Source organism: Cydia amplana, chromosome 4 (assembly GCF_948474715.1).
Source record: "Cydia amplana chromosome 4, ilCydAmpl1.1, whole genome shotgun sequence".
NCBI classification, from domain to species: domain Eukaryota; kingdom Metazoa; phylum Arthropoda; class Insecta; order Lepidoptera; family Tortricidae; genus Cydia; species Cydia amplana.
In genome coordinates this window covers 15,318,656-15,336,903 of record NC_086072.1, presented here as the reverse complement: position 1 = coordinate 15,336,903, position 18,248 = coordinate 15,318,656, and positions in this window count along the sequence as shown.

Below are 18,248 nucleotides of genomic sequence, written 5' to 3'. Positions count from 1 at the left end.
TTTCTTCTGTTTCGAGGAATCTAATTTTTTGGGAACTAACAATAACGGACTCGACCACGCGCTTCTTGCCTCTTCAATTATTCCATCATCTAACATTCCTTTAATCTGCCTATCAATTTCAGCCTTTTGCGAGTAAGGTAATCTGTAAGGTTTTACATAAACTGGTGAACTACCCGGTTTTAATTCTATCGTCTGGTTATAAAGCTTTGTGGTGGTTAGCTTATCACCCGGTAGGAAAAAGACATCCGGATATTTTGCGCATATATTCTCAATGGATTTCTGTTCCTCTTCGTTTAATTTACTCAAATCTAAAGCAGAAAACAACAACTTCACCCTTTCGGCATTCATAGTTGGCTTACTAAATTCACAAATAAAGAAATCGCTCAATCTGCTCTTATTAATTGTAAATCGGCTTAAATTTACGTCGCTATCCCTTGTATTTAATATTTTAATTGGTATTTTACCCTGAATTGGTTTAACTATAGCACTTGCAACATATATTCCCTCGCATAATTCCTGACTATTTACTACAAAATCCTCCGTAATACTAGTATCCATGTAATGAATGATTTCACTACGAGCGGGTATAGTTAAATAACTATTTGCCGGTTCTGATGAGCTTCTAAACCCTATCTTAGCTAACTGTCCATGTCGCGATAGTAATCGTACAGTGTTTGTTTCAAAATCAATATTGGCTTTATGCTTCGCAAAGAAATCTTGACCTAAAATACCATCCGCGCTACATGATAAATTCTCAAAAACAAAAAATGAATGCTCGAACTCACAGCCATTGTAATTTAATTTTAACATAACATATCCGTTAGATGTTACTTGTCCGCCTATACCTGTGACACATAATCTCTTATTATGGAACGGAATGTCCCAATTTTGTATGATTTCATACTTTATCGCGCACAAAGATGCTCCCGTATCCAATAGCCAGTTGTAAGCGGTTTTCCCTATATTTAAGGTTACCCTATTTAAAGCATTACACGTGTAAATAACATCAGTCTCGAAAAAAATGATTCAGCGATTCCGTATTTGGTGCACTCGGGTGTTGACCGGTCGAGCCATTCTCGGCGTGCCGTATCACATGCAGGCTGCCACGAGCGGTGACCCCTCGGGCACGGAACCCGAAATACGAACCCCCTCGTGCCGGCCTGCCTCGTGACTTGTATCCACGGCCACCTCCTCGCGAGTTGCCTTGTTGGGGTTGAGGATATCGACCATAGGAGTACTGTCGCGGACCCCTTTGATTACGATGCCGATGACCTCTGTACGAGCTGTGAGCAAAGCCTCTGTGGTACCTGTTAAAAGAGTTTTGTGAGCGGTACATACCCATGACGTCCGATTGGCTGGACGTTGTCGGCCTCGATACATCTTCGTCCTGCGCAGCCTGGATTGCATCCTTCAAGCTGCTGAAGTTCCGCGCCGCAATGATGGTGCTGAGCCTTGGATCCTTTAAACCATCTGTGAACTTTTTAATGCACATTTTTTCGTTCAGCGGCTTTAGCACATCATAACTCGCCGAATTACCTTCTGCCTGAGTTATAGTCAACTCAGAAAAAAGTTTCTCTATTTCGGATCCATACTGATCTATACTACGCCAACCCTGACTTATATTTTGAAGTCGGGAATGGATTGCTGTAAAGGACTTTTTAGGTAAAAGTGAGTTACGTAAATCCCTTATAAGTTGCTCTACGGTTGTATAAGTAGCTGACATACGTAATTTCGCACTTTCAGACAACCTTCCTTTTAACACAAATGTAATTAGCGACTTTTTACCTGTCTCGTTTAACATACCCGAATACATATCAACAGCATCTATTAATCTCTTTGTTGTTTCCTCAGTACCATCCATAAGTGGTATAAGACTACACGCTGACTTTAAATCGAACTCCATGGTGTCGAATTCACTGTATTCGCTATCGCTACTTGTACTTTCCTCTACCTCAGACTTTGAACATAACTCTAATATTTCGTTATGCAAACTAGTAATATTAGCATACAATTTGTTGGTCTCCTCAATAACTCCTGATTTTACGTCCTTTAGTAGGGAAAATTGTGCGATAAAATTATTACACCTATCTATAATATCATTAACTTTTGACAGTTGATTTTTTGTTATGTTACCTTCAAACCTTGATTTCCCTTTTTTAACTAAATATTTTCTTATTACGATTAACTCTTCGTAACATTTCAATAATTCATCTGCCATCACAAAATTATAACTACTAGTTTAATATACCTACGTGTTTTAACTTACATTGGCGTCACATTACTGTCCTTAATTTTCTTCATATGAAACTTTGTTCACTATATCACTTAGCAACAGTTGTTTCTCTGTCCGTTGAATTGTATCACAAAAGAAAATCCGATACACACACTACACGATACACGTTATCCGTTAACACTTCACTCAAACACTTATAGGAGCCGTACGAGCAGCACGCTGCAGCTCAGCTAGAGCGACCTCCTGGCGCATCCATTTCTTGTGGGTTTTCTTACACCTTCTGTACAGGGCGTAGCCTCCTCCAATGACGAATAAGACGAGCATTATACCCAGGATAATATTAGTGGTGCTTGCGTGGAATCGAAGTTCGTCGGTGCCCGCAGAAGCCTTATTGTCACCTCCGGCCGCAGTTTGTGCGATGATAACCTCTTCTTTTGATTTTGTAGCCCCCATGATGAAACTTTGAATCAGCAACAGCGTAACCACTTAACCGTGAGAAACAGCATTACATTATTTAATTGTTCTATTAATCGTCCACTTGAGCTATGTTTACATTGTAACTAATTGAGCTCTCAATATCACTCGGTGACTGACTGCACGCGCGACACCGTATATGGCAGGATCGCCATGTAAGGTGAGGATTCGGAGCTGAGTACAAACAAGTGTTCAGCTAGAATGATGATTTATTACTGCACTAAATACATGAGTAAATGGTCCTTATATATATCCTATGAACTACGTACATAACTATATCTAGTATACACTACAATAGGTTCTTTTGTTACGTTGCCCCACGCGTATTGACAAAGTTCACAAAATATGTCTCTAATTTCATTATGCCGCCTTGTGATTAGGCCTCCAGTTTTACAGCAGAGCGCGTGGTCGATGTTGAAGCTGCCGTTGCCACAGCCGTGGCATGATTGCGGCATGGCGTTTGGTGTTCTATGGTAGCGTATTGATACGAGTAGCGCATCTCTGAATTCGAATGGGGACATGAGCTGATATAAGCTCAATTAAAACACAAGCGTCATGTTCATTTACTCGTCATCATCATTCAGTGACTGCACTGGACCTGTATTTCTTCTCTATCATTTCCATTTCTGTTTATGTTGTTTTTAGGAAGTTTCTAAAATTGGAAAAATACGTGCTTAACTGGCGAGCGGCGGACCTTACTATCAGCAATACTCTTTACATTGTCTAACACATTTCACATTGTTAGGTGAAAACAAAGCAAACACAATAATTTGAAGCTGAATTTCAACCTCCAGTCAATCCCGTACAACCGGTATTCTCGGGCTAATTTCGAAGTATCGGCCAGCAAAGTGCCTCCCGGAGCATCTTGTGTCCGCACGTACTCTGCAATCGGCGATCTTGGACCAACTTCGGGTCACCACTCTGGCCGGAAATTAATTTCAGTCCATACATCCTTAGTTGTTATTATATTGAGAACTTATCAAGGAGATGGAGCTATTTCATACCTATACAATTATTATATGCTTACAAAATATGTAAATGATGAAATCCTAAAATCTAACATTTTAGGGACTTGAATGACTTGACATTAGGACATTAAATGAGGACTCATTTGATGTCATATTGCCGGCGGCGTCAAGAGACTTTAGTTTCACTGAATTAAATATTATGAAATTAGTAATTGTACTAATTATCGATTTAAGGAACCGGATTATAAGAAATCCTCAACTAAGGCCTCAAATTATAGTCCTAACATTTTTGCTTAAAGAAAAAACACAAATGTGAGATTAATATTTAGTCAGTAAATTCACCACGTTTTCTTTTAAAATTTTACTACATTCTTAAACTTTTCATTACTTTATTCTACAGCACTTGTATCAATGCTCGATGCTACAGAAGTATCAATTTAACTATAATACTAACTCGCACCAAGACACAACCTCTATTCTCAAACCAAAGCATCAATATCTCCTAATTGCCAAATATCGTCTAGAAGGGATCGTCTCCACTAAACCGTTAAAAGGACTACTAAGTGCAGGATCGGGGGTCGATTCCCCGTTTTGTAATTCGATTCAGTGCCAATTAGGAATTTAGTTGTCGTCGGACGACTTGCGCCGTCTTATAGATGAACTGTTCGAGTATTCTCATTGCTTTTCTCCAGACGATTTCTTGAGCGAACCAGTATTATGTGACCCTTTCTAGCGTAACAATAATATGTAATCAGAGAGAGCTCTTATCCTGGTTGCTAAGAGATCAACTCAACCGCGAGCTGTCACAGTAGAAATGACTCCATGTTTAAACGGGGGTAGGAAGTGTATAGGTGTGTCCGCGGAGCTTTCAAAGATGTCGTTAATAAGATGAAGCTTGGAAGGGTTAAGCAATTTAGAAAGCGAGAAGTGGTACTATAGATGCTGGTTAGTTGAATGCCTATAAAACAATTAAATGAAACGTGCATATATAGCGAAGAAGTGGCGGAGCGTACGGTACCTTCACGCGTCCGGTAATACCTCTATGATTGTAATGTAAAAGCTCGCATTTTACCCAAGTTGTTATTCGGAAACAATATGCGACTAACTAGTGACATATAACAAACATGTAGGCGAATTGATAACCTCCTACTTTTGTTTTTGAGGTAGGTTATAAATGCCAGTCAAGTGAATATTATACCGACCTACCTAACTACCTAATCTACTTACTTGCGTTTCGTGCTGTTTTATTGTTGAAATTTAAACCTGGATGGTGGGACATAGCACGTATACTGTGGAAGCGGCCTGTGTAGCGACGGACACAACGGAGCCGATAACGGCACAATATCCTAAAATGGCGGCTGTTTCGGAAATTAGTTCCAGAAAGATGCGCCTACAAATTCACAGTGCATTGCCTACATGGAACTCCGTGTCTTGTACTTTACTGGGTGTTATTTGATATGTCGACTACTTCAGGTAGGTATATGTTACTACAATTTCTGGTACCTAGTAAAAACGTTGTTCTGATTGTTTTAGTTTATGCTGCCAAAAATAGTTTCGAGCTCACGTTACCATTTTTGGTTCGTTCGCCCACATGAAATTAAAACCAAATTTGCATTAGACACTGCAATAAAAAAACGTATTCAATTTGTTAGTCTACCTAAAGTCTATTTTTTTATTCGGTAGACTGAAATGACAGTTCATAGTATGAACATAAAATGTCATTTCATACTATGAAATGTCATTTTAGTCTACCAAATAAAAAAATAGACTTTACTATGTATGGTACGACATGAATGTACCTACTTATAGGTAATTAATTTTGACAAACTTGCCTGTGTTTTTAGTCAATCCGCGTAACCATATATCCTTACTTCTTTCTAACTGCATGCCTCAAGTTCTATAAATTATTTTTCTGTTATGTAACACCCCTACAGCCGCGCTTCCAGCTAACGTACTTAATTTTCAAGAACAAACTTAAAAATGTTTTACTACAGATGGCTTATTACATTTGACGATTTATTACTATTGACGAATATTTCCATAATATTCATTGACCCACTACTACAAAAACAAACCACAAACTAATGTACCTAACATTTTTTTTTGATATTGTACCTACTTGTATTATTGCCTGTACCTATAAATTTGTATGAATGTATACTTGTTGTGACATATCTTGTAAATATTTATAACCCCATTTCTGACATGTAAATGAAATTTGCTTTTATCAATAAATGTTCTGATTCTGATTCTGATTCTGATACATTAAAAAATATGTCAAAATAAACATCCAGTCTCACAAACTGCCAGGCGGTTGCGTAATCAGCAACATTGCAAGCCATTTGACACCGGTACAGTCGCCGAATAAATATGGATCTTTTAAAGCGCGCGGCGCTCCTAATTGCCTGGCAGATGGAGCGGCGCCAATTACAGACGTTATTTAGCTGACTGTACCAAAATGGCCGGCCAGGGGCGTTGGGCAAATTTGCAACCAGATAAGGAGTTCGTTAAGCACAATGGCTGGAGAGTTTGTTAAAAAATGTGGTTTCAGGGGACAATTAATGACCATCTTTGAGTTAAAAAAAAACCTAAAGTCTATTTTTTTATTCCGTAGACTGAAATGACAGTTAATTGTATGAACATGAAATGTCATTTCATACTATTAACTGTCATTTCAGTCTACCGAATAAAAAAATAGACTTTAATATAGCAAAAAAATTGCGGTGTGCTTTAATGAAGATGTCTTACCTAGTTATGGATATGTCATCTTGACGTTTCTGTTGCATTAAGTGTTGTACAAAAATTAGGTACCTATATGATCTACACTGTTCACTAAATACATGACACACAGATGTACTTTATCATCTCAGCCCGCAAATAACCCAATGCTCAAAATCAAATAAAAGTAGTGTAACATGTGGGCTGACGAGCCATAATTCAGCTAATTTCAATGCGATTGAAGAATGTAAGCATAACTGAAAAAAAAACCTAATTGTACCTATATAAATTTTTCACCCTACTTTGATAATTAAATTACTTATTTAGCAGGATATTTCGTTGAATATCTATACAGTGAATTCTGTAAGCTATGATCAGGACCCATTAGGCTGACGATAGTGCGGTCTTGATAGTGTTTGTTAACAATACACACGGACACATATATCAGACAATTCTTCTCTAGTCTTTAGTTTAAATCTCTGCTATTACCACCACTCTACTTTGGCCCCTTATTTCACATTCGTCCACTATGTTGTACACTTGGGCAAGTTGTTAAGTTGTGCGAAGTGTTTATTTATTTATTTAACATTTTAAATCAGGCAACAAGGCCCATATTACAAATACCTTACAGACTAACATATATATGCATTATATATATATATATATATATATATATATATTTTTTTTTTTTATTTAACATTTTAAATCAGGCAATATCAGGCAGGGTTTATGTCGCGCGCCATAAGTTACTACGAAAGAGGTTATTATTCGTCCAATATGTTGGACATTCAGCTAAGGGTAAGCCGGGCGGCCTAGCCAAGAACTCGAAGAAGACATCGACAAACGCCAAACGAAAAGAAAAAATGTATCGGGATGACAGATGCTATAGGTAAACCAGAACTTTGGGAGTATTGTCAAGAGGGCGCTCGTTTTGAATTTTATATAGCAACAATTTGTATAGTGGGGACAATGGAAATTGGCAGATGATTTTTGTTTTATTCCGACAACTTTAATAAGTGCGAAGTTTGATGTGTGGATATTTCTTCGGTTTTTACGCTTAAATACTCGATTTAGATAAAATGAATAGCGTAAAGTCAATTTTCTTTTTTTGTTTTTTTTTTTAGGTTTGGTCGTTTAATTCCGCCCTTAGGCCCTTCGCTAGCAATCCGTGATACCGATGCATGCGATACACCTAATACACAAATCAAATGATTACAAGACATCAACCAAATCGTGACGACCTGACTATAGTGACATTTGTCCATAAGTTTGAAACTTACCCGTCAATTCAGATGCTAATTTCGTTATGTTTTCTAATGGAAGAAATTTCTCTCTCGCACGTTTTTTTTTCAATAAATAACTATATACACTATTTACAACTTTTTTCTCTGTAAAATCTAAAACTTTCGGCATGATTATTGCAGTCTAATAATAATTCACACATAATTCACACGAAACTAGACAAAGCAATGTTTACATTGTCAATATTGACAACTATCATAGAGGGTAGATGTTGTCTATTATTAAAATTGTTGCCATTGCTAGAAATTAGTACCAACAAATTTCCGTAACATGGCGCACCCTCAATAGATCCTGGTTCACCTATACGTAAAGCCACGAGATTATTTCCATTTATTACATAAGTTTCGATTGGAGTTTTATTTATTTATTTTATTTTATTTTGAATTTTAAATCAGGCAACAAGGCCCATTTTACTAATATCTTACAGACTAATATACATATGTATTTCATAAACTTAAAACTAAACACTAGTTATTTAGTCGACAAAACGGCGTAGCTCCGTTGAATCGGCTGCTCTTGTGTCGGATTCGGCAGTTTGCCCCGGAACCTCCGAAACACGACACCTTTTATATCGACGATTGTCGGACTAGGCCCCTAGCGAGCGCCTAAACACCTAGGCGATAGCTTATTACGCCACCGCGATAGAGTCCACTATATTGGACAACCAAGCAGAGGGTGTGTCGAGTTGTGGCACTGTGGTAATGTACGCGGTAGTTAATGTCCCGCGCGATAGTAACAACGACAGAGGTTATTCGTCCACTTTGTTGGGCCCAGGGTAGCCATCCAGTTAAAACACAGGTACGCTACCACGATAGAGTCCAAAACGTTGGACATCCGAGTAGGCCGTGTGTCGAGCCGTGGCACTGGTAATGTGCGCGGTAGTTTATGTCGCGCGCTATAGTAACCACGACAGAGTTTATTCGTCCACTTTGTTGGGTCCAGGGGGCAGGCAACCAGTTGAAACACAGGTACGCTACCACGATAGAGTCCAAAACGTTGAACATCCGAGTAGGCCGTGTGTCGAGCTGTGGCACTGGTAATGTGCGCGGTAGTTTTTGTCGCGCGCGATAGTAACCACGACAGAGTTTATTCGTCCACTTTGTTGGGCCCAGGCGGCAGGAATCCAGTTGAATAACAAGTACGCCCCCACGATAGAGTCCAAAAAGTTGGACATCCGAGTAGGACGTGTATCGAACTGTGGCACTGGTAATGTACGCGGTAGATAATGTCGCGCGCGATAGTAACCACGACCGAGTTTATTCGTCCACTTTGTTGGGCCCAGGGGGGCAGGCATCCAGTTGAAACACAGGTACGCTACCACGATAGAGTCCAAAACGTTGGACATCCGAGTAGGCCGTGTGTCGAGCTGTGGCACTGGTAATGTGCGCGGTAGTTTATGTCGCGCGCGATAGTAACCACGACAGAGGTTATTCGTTCGCTAATGTACCCACAGCTGCATCTCGTTTGCATTCTGTAATACAGACGGCTTCTGCATTCTGACGCTGAGGAAGATAAGATTTTAATATAAATGCGCTGCAATACATAATACGGTGTGTAAATATTTCGTATTTCAGTACCCATAATGTATTTGAAAAGTTTTTGAAATTAATTCATTGCGTTGCTGCCATAGAACGAGATTCTTGTCAGGGGTAATTAAAAACATTCGAACATCTAATAATTGAGCTTTAAAACAGGCACCTGTTACATATCGGGATCAATTGCAAAAATGACTTCACATACCTCGTTAAGAACCTGTGACGATAGTTACCTACACTTTTGAGCTTTTCGTGACTCGACCAATGGACTTTAGAAAAATGTAACGCCGCATTACTGCAGCAGTAACACTGGTGCAGTTTGAATCCGCCTGGTACCTACTTATAGAATGATAAATAGTAATTTGTCGTTAGTGGGTGTAGATATAATAATATGTACTTATTATGAGTTAAGTTAATTTTCATTATGGTTCTTCACCCCTTTTCTTGAATATTTTCATGAAAAGATACTGAAATATCAAAATATATTATTTTTGCAAAACTACTGTCATTTCAATCTCTTTAACTTGGAATATTACTGTCCCGCTGTCTTTTTTATAATAAATACCTAATCCGAAGTAGTAATAGAGGTACTTATGTAGGTCTATTTATTAGTACCTAGATACTAATACAGGAATTTGTTAGGTTTGGTTACTTCAGATTTTTCCAACATTATCGGGCGGTATTGTACCGGTACAGAACTAGCTCAGACATATCTCAGATTCACAAAGAGAAAAAGGTGGCCGCGAGCGCGGGCGGCGACACCGCTCACACTATTTTCATTTCGTGTAGTGCCACATTTAATTTAACTGAAATTCTAACATAGCTTTGCAAAAATGTCAACTTTATTCCGCCTCAGCCGTGTTCGTTTCACTCGGATGCCTCGCTTCCTCGTTTTCTGGAATGTTCCACAGTTTTGAGACGGGCTTTTGAGAAACTATAACTTTATGAAAACTTACCGAAGCTCCGAAGTAAGACGTGGCTTCTAGCGAAAATTTACCAAAGTGTATTTAATTTTAGTTATGACTTCTTTCTTAGCTTCGCGACGGACGAGTCGAGTCGGAGGAATAATTATACATACCCAGTTTTATTTATCTTCCTCTCATTTTGTTTTGCGGTGTCTACGCGTTTCGTTTCGCGTTTACTTCTCAAAAATGAGGTCTTATATTCTAGCTAAATAACACTAGTCTGAAAAAAGAAATGCTTATCACAAACCTTACATTAAATCATAAACAATAAATTAGATTGTATTCATACTCACAGAAATCATAGATATATTCCCTTACTTACAAATTACTTAAAAGTGGTAAATTCTGAATTGATATGTGTAGGTATTGAATATGTCTATTACTATAGAGGTAGAGTGTCTATTACTATGGAACTTGCTAACTATGTAAACAAACCGCCATATTGAAATGTCTCCTAATGATGAATTTACTAAGTGACGTTTGTTTACATAGTTAGCAAGTTCTATAGAATGACACTTTAGTATATTTATTATTCTAAACTAAATGATTGTAGCTATAGTAAGTTGAAAACAATTTATACCGGTTGTTTTTCAATTGGGGCACCAATTCAATGAAAAATTAAAAGGCTTTTCATAATTATCAAACACTAAAACGGATAATTTTCCGAATACATTGCAAAGTCTAGCCTTATAGCCCATCGCGAACGATCGTAAGGCTATACGCTGTAAAAGGCTGAGCCCCCCCGAGAGGAAAGGCCGCTCCAATAGCACTCATTGGAGGAATAAGCCTGTTTCCCGACGACAGGGTTTAGATGCGCGACTCAATGCTGTTTTATTCTGCTACCATCAATACTTAAAATGCTTGTGAACGGTTTAGTGATGTAGGTGGTACCTATCGATAAAAAGCATTGATAACATTTGTGATTATTACAATTCCTTCTTTAATAATACTCGAATTACTTTAATAATTGCAACAACCAAAAGCTTTTTAAGAGAAAAATATATTTTGTTTTTTGTTACTTTTTTAGCTTTGTGCTTTAGCACCAAATTACGAAGGAAGGAATTTAACAAATTGACCTTGAAACATCTTTATTTTCTTAAAATAAGATGTTTTGTAGTCATACAATTTTCTTGTGCTTAATAGCCAACAATATATGACGCTATTTAAATTATGGCCCATATATCCACGGATACAGGTATACGATACATTATTTAAAACTCGGCATAGATAGGGATAGTTGATACGAGTACTAGAATCTGCGCGCTGTGCGATTCAACCACAGAACATATTAAAGAGGTTAGAATGGCTATCGCGCGCAGTTAGTATCGGATCGGAACCGGTGTCGCCGCTCGTTCCTCTCCACATTTACTAACACTCGCGCAACGGTAGTAAAAACTTGTATGCGTGGTGAATGGATACGCCTCTTTTAGACAGATTTGATTGGAGATGGCTTCTTAATCTGAAAGTTATTGTGGCGCAAAAGGCATGTTTACTTCGTTTTTCGGCCAGCGCGGGCGAGTAGCATGCGAGCGTTTGCTCAAAACCGGCGGCGACACGTACCCTGCTCGCATCGCCATTCTAACTTGTTCTGTGGATTCAACACATTCACTGACAGCGACCCGCTCGGCGGGTTCTCTGTTCGTAGGCACTTTTCGCTACATACGTTTTCCCGTGTTATCGGCTACGCTCGTAGCGCGTATCTCGCGCTGGCACTGAATGTGTAAAGAGCAAGTTTTTTCGAGTGACTACAATATGGAGTTCTTCAAAAATGCCTTTAACATCCCTGGAGTTGCAAGCGTCCATAGTCTACGGCGACTGCTTACTATCAGTCGGGCCTTATGTTTGTTTGTCACCGATCTAGTATAAAAACATGCTACTATAGTCTTGATTACAAAAAATAAAGTAAAACATTTGTATTCAAATATTTAAATTGGTTATCACACATATTGATAAAAATCTATCGATACCTACAACCCCATGCCTTATAAAAGGATTTGACATTTGAGGCCGGGAGGGCGGAGTAGCGGATTCAGACGGAGACAAAGTCGCTTCCAAATACTTCTTTGATAATGGCAAATATTGAACTGATATTCAAATATAAAGAGACTATTTGGTTGAGTATCGACGTTAGTGATTTGCTTGCGATTTGAATGAATTAAGAATGTCTTGGTTTAATACGGGCTCACCAGGAACACTTTTGTATTTTTTTTAATACTTAAATAACATAATCAATAAGTTTAAGTCGGACCAAGCTATCTCTTACAGACTTTGCAATTACAAAGAATATTTTATTTAGTTTATTATATGTTAATTGTAGATTTTGTGCGGATAAACTACAATTGACAAAACGCATCTAGACGAGAAAATGATAGTGAATTTAAAAAATAGAAAAACATATCAAATCGAAAAAAAATCGGATCGGATAGAAAGCACAGAAATCTTAATTGCTACATACCTACATGTTAATTAAGTTATTAAAAAATAAGATTTAATTCAAAATAATGTATTTTTAGGTATAATGTTTTACTTCTATTTTTTTAATATAATTATCATCTTTAACATACCAGCTAACCTAACCTAACAACTAAATCCTGATTTCTGTCGGTTGGGAAAAACGTACTCATATTGGCCTAACATTAATTGTCTGTTAGATGGAGATGTTACATAATTTCGTAAAATTCTTACCAATTCTAGCCAATAGCATTTAAAAGGAAAAGTAGGTACTTAGCGATCCGCAAAAAACAAGGGATGACATCAAAACATCGCAAAAAATAATCCATCGGTCAATTGATAGCAGTTCTGAGCAAACGAAAAGTCACAACAAATTGGCATTTCCGAAGGGTCAAACAGCTTAACTTATCAACAATTACGGCCGAGGGCAAATCCTAAAGTGAGCACAAATAATACGGTTCTCCTTACCTATCATATTTCCTTGATCCGAGGGTATTAGGCTCCGGAAGGGTCAGTGGAGTCGTAATTCTTATGTTTCCGTGACGTATTGATATGAGTAAGAGGTTTTATTGCTATCATTTTTGATGAAGGTACCGGTAACCCAGAAAACTAGTTCTGTTTTTGTTTTATTGATGTGTTTCCTTCATTACTTATAGCTTAATATTTCATATAATGTTTTGAGCTTAAAAGAACAGTTTCAATGCTGTTACTATATTACTATACTTATTATTTTTTTGCTATTACTATATTTATTATTTTTTTATTTATATTTATGTAACTATATTAGACGTGTGCGCCGCGCCGGCGCGCCGCCGCCGCCGGGTTTTTTTGCCGCGCCGCCGCCGCCGATAAATGATCGGCGTGAAATCGGCGTGACCTTGAGTGTTGTTAATCAGCTATTCTAACTCGGCATTTGTATTAAAATTTGGATTTATTTGTATTATATATGTTACAGTTGTCAAATTTTTATCAATTATTTATTAAATGAAACGGATTTATGTGAGTGGCACAAACTTTTTGACATACTGGTTAAACGGAGTAATCTTCAATCTTCAGTATGGTGCCGAAACGTGGAGCCTCAAAAAGTGTGACGTCCAAAGGGTGGCGCTTTTGAGATGTGGTGTTTGCGATGACTGCTGCTTATACCTAGGACAGCTCAGCTTCTCAGATACCTCAATATCGTTACTCGGCTCTCCACAACATCTTTCTTCGGACATATTATGCCTTTTCCAACTCATAATGTGGAGAAACATATGCATTAAGGCCCAATGAATAGAATAGAATATTATTTATTTCAGCATAGGTACACAGTTATACAATACATACACAGGAAGAAAGAAAAAACTTATAACTAACTTGTACACTGTCACTACACTGAAAAAGGTGAACACTCAGCATGATGCCGGGTACTACTGGAGTAGTACCTGACGCTGGTCTTCCGTGAACACCTGTAGGGAGCGTAGTTGCGCGCAGCTACCAACTAAATACAGTAGAGTTATAAGATAACTATATTAATTGTATTAATTACGATAATACACAACGAAGCGGCAATGAAGCAGTTGACATCAATTGATAGTATGACTAGCATGGTCTGGAAAATGTAAGATATGGACTTAATATTATAAATACGAAAGTGTGTCTGGCTGACTATATATATAAATACAATACATAAAATAAATAAATAGTCTAAACAGTTACAGTACCTAAAATTCGAAATGACTCTGACACTACTTTTTGCTTGGACAGAAGATAACTTTTTAGTTTAACTTTAAAAGACTGTAAAGAAGTTAGTTGCTTAAAAGGTGGTGGCAGGTAGTTCCAGCATTTTGTGGCGGTATACTTAAAACTGCCACGAAATGCTGCAGTTTTGTGTTTTGGACACATGAGTAGAGTGGATAATCTTTGGCGCTGCAAAAACCGGAGCTTCTCATGCAGGTATCGAGGTGCTTGAGACTTCATAATACCGAACAGTAGGCAAGCAAAGTAGGCAAGGGTAGGTGAAGTGAAGGATGGATGGCAAACGTGCTCGGAGTGGAGCATGTGTGAGATAGTCGATGGCTGGTGGCAGTCTGCAGTCTGCACCGTGCAGTCCACACGGTTTATGACCGCGACCGCACGAAATGGTGACAAATTACAAGTGGTCGCAATCCTCAGCAATGATAAAACGAGAAAGATGAAGATACGTCTCAGTGAGACTGGTGCTAATACGACAAGAAAACCATTAAAGGGAAGCCATAGCAGTCCATTATGTCTAGCAAATTTCAAGGATATTTAAAGATAAGCCATGGATAGCATGAGAAAACAGAGTCACAGAGCGATACAGATCGGATCGAAAGTCATTGGGACCAGTGGTGGCAGCATGGTTCCATTTTTATCGCCTGTCATTATGCCTGTCACTTTCGTACTTACATACTTGTTAGAACGTGATAGGCATGGTGACAGGTGATAAAAATGCGACCGTGCTACGAGCGCTGGTAACCCCTTAATGCAACCCAGTTACTAGGAAAAGTAAGTTATTATATCCTATATTCATTTACAAACGCGACCCTATTTTACTCATAACCTATTCAAAACTATACGTAGATTACGTAGTTCACTTACCACCATTCAGGATTAATCAAATTTTCAAGAAAAAACAACAAATTAATGATTTTTCTGTAGAAACTTGAAAGTCAAGGTCACGCCGATTTTACGCCGAAAACACGCCGCCGCCGGCGATTTTTTGGAAAACGCCGCCGCCGATCGTTTTTTAATCGGCGCACACGTCTAAACTATATATTGTAAAAATGTTTTTTCTCAGTATTAAAAAATAAAGTTTAGTTTTACTTATTAACCTTTAAGTGTAATTGTTCCGTTTGCCTGTAGCTGATGAAAAATGTTAACTGAAAGAAAATGTTGAGTACCTATCTGTTTGGACTCTCAATATATCTAAATAGTTCTGGCTATTACCTATCCTACAAGGTTCGTCGCTGTATCCCAAAACTAGCAGCAAATTACCGGATTCAGTTGCCAAATATATATCAAAATGGACGTTAGAATCCCAAATCTTTAACAAAGTAGCCGGGCGCTCTCTAAGTCTAAGTAAGTGGCGTTCGGCGGGCGAAGATTTGCCGGACCGCCTCTAATGGGACTTATCCTTATTTATAGACCACGATATATATAGGTACGATACACATTTTAAACTTGCGAGTTAAAGACATTTTCGGTTGTCTTGCGGTACGGAATGGTCTTAGTAGAAATTAATTAAGTTAGCGGACAGCGGTGTTGCCGTTGTTTAAAAATTTTAAGCTAATTTCATGTTTTATGTAGTTATCCCAAAATAGACGTATAAACAACTTCTACATGGTATTAAAACCTATTAGAGTTTTTTAAATTATTTTATTTACCTCCTACGCAAAAAGAGGGCTGTCTGTCTGTCGCATTGTAGCTCTGCAACGGCACAGGGCGGACACGCCATACATCGAAAATCATTGGCGTTTATATGTGTGAACGGCACGTCTGTACACGCGTCATTGTGTGAGTAAGTCGCTTAGGGCTGACTCTCGTGCGGCGCGCGGCGCGGGGAAGGCTAAGCCGAAGCTTGCCAAGGCCGGCCGAAGTGCCACGATGGCGACGAGCCGCCCGCTGCGTTGGATAATTCAACCGAAATATGTTAACTAATGTTTAAGTTTAATTACTTACGCTCCAATTGTTTTGTTACGCCATTATTATATTTACGTTATTGTTGATACCTATTGATTTTATATAACATACAAACCTAATGGAAGAATTCAATAGGTATATATTAATAACAGAGATTGAATAACAAAATAAATCAAAAATCTAACCCTAAATTAGCCTGAGGCAGTTCCTAGGATACTGGCCGCGTTCCCCCTCTGCACAGTCAGGCTGAGTTTTTGGGCAAAATACCGAATTAATTATATTACAATAAAAAAAAACATCTGTTCTTAATCTCTTATTAATTTGGGATACTCTGTATAGATAGCGCTGAAGCGTGAAAAAAGCGCTGGTGGCCTAGCGGTAAGAGCGTGCGACTTGCAATCCGGAGGTCGCGGGTTCGAACCCCGGCTCGTACCAATGAGTTTTTCGGAACTTATGTACGAAATATCATTTGATATTTACCAGTCGCTTTTCGGTGAAGGAAAACATCGTGAGGAAACCGGACTAATCCCAATACGGGCCTAGTTTACCCTCTGGGTTGGAAGGTCAGATGGCAGTCGCTTTCGTAAAAACTAGTGCCCGCGCCAATTACTGGGATTAGTTGCCAAGCGGACCCCAGGCTCCCATGAGCCGTGGCAAAAATGCCGGGATAACGCGAGGAAGGTGACTCTGTATAGATAGCTGTTGGATCTCCAAAATATAAATAAATAAATAAATCAATCAATAAAAACGCGAATATTCCGAGCATACATTCTTTTTTGTGAAGAGTGTAAAACTAAAAATAAAACATTTACAAGTAATATTTGTGCTGTGTAGTCGTGTCTATCTAGGTATTTACATTAAAATGTTAACTTAACATTCCTAAATTCAACGAACAAAAAATCGGTAGGCGTGTGACGTACGATATTATTACCTGTTATCAACTTATTATACAAAAGTTTAGCCTTATACACATTTCATGTACTTTAAATTGAAAAACTTGATTACTTATTTCTAAAATAACACACACACAGGGTACACTCGGTACTCGTACATAGCACAATAGACCGGCATTTTGAACGTTCCGTCCGTCATCGCGCGCGTCGCTAACCGAACTGGGGGCCGATTTCTGAATTTCGATCGCTCGATTTCGTCACTCGAAAATCGGTGGAAAACGGCGAAATGCTGATTTTTGAAATACGAGCGATAGAAATTGGGAATCTAGTGGTATTGACCACTCGTTTTCAATTCTATTAGTAGAATTTACATGCCTAGTAGTGAAGATATTACTGAACGAAATACACGAAATCGAGCGGTCGAATTTCAAAAATCGGGCCCCTGAGCGCGCGGCTAAAACTCGGCTAACTGCTGTCCAGGAGCGAGGTAATCCGAGTCGGGGCGGGGCGGTGCGTGTCCGTTCTGTATGATAATACTATTACTTATTCTGTGCCAACGGATGGATCGATGTCGATACGGTTTTTTTAAGAGGCCATCAACGTGCAAATTAGCGCCACTGCTAAATAATCACGATTATTTAAATTTTACGAAATACATTAAAAAAAGGGGGCCACTACGTACTATACTACTTTAAAGTATCTTTTGAATACATCAAACTAGTTTCTGGATTCGTCAATCTATGCGTTCAAAGTTAATACGGCCGTTTTTGTTTTGAGTAAACTAGTTTGATATATTCAATTTAATACAATATACAGTACGTAGTGGCCCCCTTTTTTAAAATATCTTTCTTTAAATTTAAATAATCACGATTATTTAGCAGTGGCGCTAGTGTCCACGTTGATGGGCTCTTCAGTGAAAGCGAATTTTTTTGCAGTTGGAAGAGTGTCAGCTCTATTCCAAAATTATGTAAGGCATATTTAGTATTATATGGATTTTTTTGGCATATAGCGTAGGGAGTTTATTTTTTTTATGAAATCAAGAAAAAGACCAAAATAAATTCTGCCCA